We start from the raw sequence: 6,000 nt of genomic DNA, 5'->3' as shown, positions 1-6,000 counted from the left end.
GACATTGCCGTCTTCAGTCCCACCTGGGAAGATCACCTAGAGCATCTAGCACAGGTGCTCAGGCGGATCCACCAGGCAGGTTTGACCATCAAGCCGGGAAAGTGTCAGCTGGCCATGAGCGAGGTCCAGTACCTCGGTCACCGGGTAGGCGGGAGAACACTGAAGCCCGAGCCTGAGAAAGTGGAGGCCATCGCATCCTGTCCCACCCCCAGGACCAAGAAGCAGGTGATGTCCTTCTTGGGGACCGCTGGGTACTATAGGAGGTTTGTTCCATGCTATAGTAGCCTGGCAAAGCCCTTGACGGACCTCACCAAGAAGAAGCTGCCCTCTGCAGTCGATTGGACAATGGACTGCGAGACAGCCTTCCGGGCCCTAAAGGACGCCCTGTCCAGCCCGCCTGTGCTACAGGCAGCCGACTTCACGCGGCCGTTTGTAGTACAGACCGACGCCAGTGACTTCGGCCTCGGTGCGGTGCTCAGCCAGGTGGACGCGGCGAGCCAAGAGCACCCAGTCTTGTACCTGAGCAGGAAGCTGTTACCACGGGAAGTGGCCTATTCCACGATGGAAAAGGAGTGCCTGGCCATAGTGTGGGCCCTGCAGCGTCTGCAACCCTATCTATACGGGCGCCACTTCATCGTGGAGACGGACCACAATCCCCTCAGCTGGTTACACACTGTCTCTGGGACGAATGGGCGATTGTTGCGATGGAGCCTTGCGCTCCAGCAATACAACTTCACCATTCGCCACAAAAGGGGCCGGGACCACGGTAACGCAGACGGGCTGTCCCGACAAGGAGAGGTCGCGGACGGGCGCACGGGGGAACACCGGAGTGTGCTGCCCCCTAGCGCCCTCAAAAGGGGGGAGGTGTGAGGCAAACCCTGGGATATGAAGATGAATTATGACTTCCAGTCATAATCGCTCTCATCACTCCATGGCAGTGCCCCCTCCCTTCTTGTCTCAGATGTCCAGCATCTGTGAAGGTGTCACATCCCATGGCCATCTCCTGTGATATGGAGATTAGGTGATGTGGGAACAATGGACACAGGATGACTCCCTGCCGTGACCCTGTAGTAGGGGCTGCTATCTAATTAGCAAGGCTATGGAAGTATCCAGACAGAACGACTCCAGTAAAAAATGGTTCATATCTCGCAAGCCATATTTCCGATAAATATGGCAACCATAAAAATGGTGTCTCCGCATGCGGACGATGCTGGCACACCCTTTTTATGGGAGCAGGACCTGGGGAAATACCCCAGGCGTGATATCAGCCAATGGGGAACTAGTAGACAAGTCATGAGTCCTCTCGTTCCGTAGCTAAATTCATAGCTGTCACAATGAGAGCGTTGGCGTCCGCCTACGACGCTCCCAGGCAAAGTTATGGCCCATATTCCATGTTGGGATATTGTCCATAACTCAAGCCAGGGGTGGAGCAGTGCTCCCTCTGAGGTCACGAAGGTAGGAGGGGACCTGGATTTGCCCAGGTTGATAACCCTACTTCGGCCATTTTCCAGGGTTCTTTCGCTGGGGGTCACGTGTAGGAAACATCTGTGGGAAGGATCCTAGAAACCTGGCCTACAGCGCCCCCCTGTGGCCAGACGCACAAGGTAACTGCTGGAACTGTGTATGCCTGTTTGTAACCCATGCTTTGCTTGTAACTGTACTCTGACATATGTATATTCTGTAGATTCCCTATTGTATATATTGTAGTTTCTAGTGTGCTTTAGGCTGATTAAATTATATAATTAATCTTGGGCTGCTCTGTTATCTCGATCTTGAATCCCACGTCTGTGTGTTCGGCTAATAGTTACCGTGAAGCGGTTGGTGGCAGCGAGTTGTGCCAAGGATTATTGTGGGGAGGCCAGTGAGATTCGGGGAGGTTTTATATATTCCGCCCGTGGAGGTCGGGGGAATATATACCCTACTCTCACCGGGGACCCTTCAATAATCGGCATAAGTAGTATAGCGGCCTCCTTGCTTATTGTCGGGCAATTCCATAATTGGCCTGACTATAAGAGGGGCGCTAGAGAGCGCATCACGTGCTCTGTCTGTCGGTCGGGAGGTATAAAGGAGGGGTGACCCCCCACTTGTTACACCCCGATTGTGACGTACTGGTAGCCAGCGCGGGGGATTTCTGAGTGACCCCCCCGGTGGTTCGTGACACAGTCATACTGCTGTGTGCTTGGTGCTGGCTGTATACAGTCATACACGGCGGCGTGCACACGGCGGCGTGCTCACTGCTGGCTGTATACAGTCATACACTGCGGTGTGCTCGGTGCTGGCTGTATACAGTCATACTGCTGTGTGCTTGGTGCTGGCTGTATACAGTCATACACGGCGGTGTGCTTGGTGCCGGCTGTATACAGTCATACAATGCTGTGTGCTCGCTGCTGGCTGTATACAGTCATACACGGCGGTGTGCTCGGTGCTGGCTGTATACAGTCATACACGGCGGTGTGCTCGGTGCTGGCTGTACACAGTCATACACTGCTGTGTGCTCGGTGCTGGCTGTACACAGTCATACACTGCTGTGTGCTCGGTGCTGGCTGTATACAGTCATACACTGCTGTGTGCTCGGTGCTGGCTGTATACAGTCATACACGGCGGAGTGCTCGGTGCTGGCTGTATACAGTCATACACTGCTGTGTGCTCGGTGCCGGCTGTATACAGTCATACACGGTGGTGTGCTCGGTGCTGGCTGTATACATTCATACACGGCGGTGTGCTCAGTGATGGCTGTGTACAGTCACAGACGGCGGTGTGCTCGGTGCTCGCTGTATACAGTCAAACACGGCGGTGTGCTCGGTGCCGGCTGTATACAGTCATACACTGCTGTGTGCTCAGTGATGACTGTATAGAGTCATACACGGCGGTGTGCTCAGTGCCGGCTGTATACAGTCATACAGTGCCGTGTGCTCGGTGCCGGCTGTATACAGTCATACACTGCTGTGTGCTCAGTGATGACTGTATACAGTCATACACGGCGGTGTGCGCGGTGCTGGCTGTATACAGTCATACACTGCTGTGTGCTCGGTGCCGGCTGTATACAGTCATACACGGCGGTGTGCTCGGTGCTGGCTGTATACAGTCATACACTGCTGTGTGCTCGGTGCTGGCTGTATACAGTCATACACTGCTGTGTGCTCGGTGCTGGCTGTATACAGTCATACACTGCTGTGTGCTCGGTGCTGGCTGTATACAGTCATACACTGCTGTGTGCTCGGTGCTGGCTGTATACAGTCATACACTGCTGTGTGCTCGGTGCTGGCTGTATACAGTCATACACTGCTGTGTGCTCGGTGCTGGCTGTATACAGTCATACACTGCTGTGTGCTTGGTGCTGGCTGTATACAGTCATACACGGCGGTGTGCTCGGTGCTGGCTGTATACAGTCATACACTGCTGTGTGCTCGGTGCTGGCTGTGTACAGTCATACACTGCTGTGTGCTCGGTGCCGGCTGTATACAGTCATACACTGCTGTGTGCTCGGTGCCGGCTGTACACAGTCATACACTGCTGTGTGCTCGGTGCTGGCTGTATACAGTCATACACGGCGGTGTGCTTGGTGCTGGCTGTATACAGTCATACACGGCGGTGTGCTCGGTGCTGGCTGTGTACAGTCATACACAGCGGTGTGCTCGGTGCTGGCTGTGTACAGTCATACACTGCGGTGTGTTCGGTGCTGGCTGTATACAGTCATACACTGCGGTGTGTTCGGTGCTGGCTATACACAGTCATACACTGCGGTGTGTTCGGTGCTGGCTGTATACAGTCATACACTGCAGTGTGCTCGGTGCTGGCTGTATACAGTCATACACGGCGGTGTGCTCGGTGCTGGCTGTATACAGTCATACACTGCGGTGTGCTCGGTGCTGGCTGTATACAGTCATACACTGCGGTGTGCTCGGTGCTGGCTGTATACAGTAATACACGGCGGTGTGTTCGGTGCTGGCTATACACAGTCATACACTGCGGTGTGCTCGGTGCTGGCTGTATACAGTAATACACGGCGGTGTGTTCGGTGCTGGCTATACACAGTCATACACTGCAGTGTGCTCGGTGCTTGCTGTATACAGTCATACACTGCGGTGTGCTCGGTGCTGGCTGTATACAGTAATACACGGCGGTGTGGTCGGTGCTGGCTATACACAGTCATACACTGCTGTGTGCTTGTTGTCGGCTGTATACAGTCATACACAGCGGTGTGCTCAGTGCTTGCTGTATATAGTCATACACTGCTGTGTGCTCAGTGATGACTGTATACAGTCATACACGGCGGTGTGCTCGGTGCCGGCTGTATACAGTCATACACTGCTGTGTGCTCGGTGCTGGCTGTATACAGTCATACACTGTGGTGTGTTTGGTGCTGGCTGTATACAGTCATACACGGCGGTGTGCTCGGTGCTGGCTGTATACAGTCATACACTGCTGTGTGCTCGGTGCTGGCTGTATACAGTCATACACTGCTGTGTGCTCGGTGCTGGCTGTATACAGTCATACACTGTGGTGTGTTTGGTGCTGGCTGTATACAGTCATACACGGCGGTGTGCTCGGTGCCGGCTGTATACAGTCATACACTGCTGTGTGCTCGGTGCCGGCTGTATACAGTCATACACTGCTGTGTGCTCGGTGCTGGCTGTATATAGTCATACACTGCTGTGTGCTCAGTGATGACTGTATACAGTCATACACGGCGGTGTGCTCGGTGCCGGCTGTATACAGTCATACACTGCTGTGTGCTCGGTGCTGGCTGTATACAGTCATACACTGCTGTGTGCTCGGTGCTGGCTGTATACAGTCATACACTGTGGTGTGTTTGGTGCTGGCTGTATACAGTCATACACGGCGGTGTGCTCGGTGCCGGCTGTATACAGTCATACACTGCTGTGTGCTCGGTGCCGGCTGTATACAGTCATACACTGCTGTGTGCTCGGTGCTGGCTGTATACAGTCATACACTGTGGTGTGTTTGGTGCTGGCTGTATACAGTCATACACGGCGGTGTGCTCGGTGCTGGCTGTATACAGTCATACACTGCTGTGTGCTCGGTGCTGGCTGTATACAGTCATACACGGCGGTGTGCTTGGTGCTGGCTGTATACAGTCATACACTGCTGTGTGCTCGGTGCTGGCTGTGTACAGTCATACACTGCTGTGTGCTCGGTGCTGACTGTATTCAGTCATACACGGCGGTGTACTTGAGCTGGCTGTATACAGTCATACACTGCTGTGTGCTCGGTGCTTGCTGTATACAGTCATACACTGCTGTGTGCTCGGTGCTGGCTGTATACAGTCATACACTGCTGTATGCTCGGTGCTGGCTGTATACAGTCATACATCGGTGCTGGCTGTATACAGTCATACACGGCGGTGTGTTCGGTGCTGGCTGTATACAGTCATACACTGCGGTGTGCTTGGTGCTGGCTGTATACAGTCATACACAGCGGTGTGCTCGGTGCTGGCTCTATACAGTCATACACTGCTGTGTGCTCGGTGCTGGCTGTATACAGTCATACACTGCGGTGTGCTCGGTGCTGGCTGTATACAGTCATACACTGCGGTGTGCTTGGTGCTGGCTGTATACAGTCATACACTGCGCTGTGCTCGGTGCTGGCTGTATACAGTCATACACTGCTGTGTGCTCGGTGCCGGCTGTATACAGTCATACACGGCGGTGTGTTCGGTGCTGGCTGTATACAGTCATACACTGCGGTGTGCTTGGTGCTGGCTGTATACAGTCATACACAGCGGTGTGCTCGGTGCTGGCTCTATACAGTCATACACTGCTGTGTGCTCGGTGCTGGCTGTATACAGTCATACACTGCGGTGTGCTCGGTGCTGGCTGTATACAGTCATACACTGCGGTGTGCTCGGTGCTGGCTGTATACAGTCATACACTGCTGTGTGCTCGGTGCTGGCTGAATACAGTCATACACTGCGGTGTGCTCGGTGCTGGCTGTATACAGTCATACACTGCGGTGTGCTCGGTGCTGGCTGTATACAGT

The sequence above is a fragment of the Anomaloglossus baeobatrachus genome, chromosome 6 (assembly GCF_048569485.1).
Source record: "Anomaloglossus baeobatrachus isolate aAnoBae1 chromosome 6, aAnoBae1.hap1, whole genome shotgun sequence".
Classification (NCBI taxonomy): Eukaryota; Metazoa; Chordata; class Amphibia; order Anura; family Aromobatidae; genus Anomaloglossus; species Anomaloglossus baeobatrachus.
Note: the sequence above shows the minus strand (reverse complement) of the source record.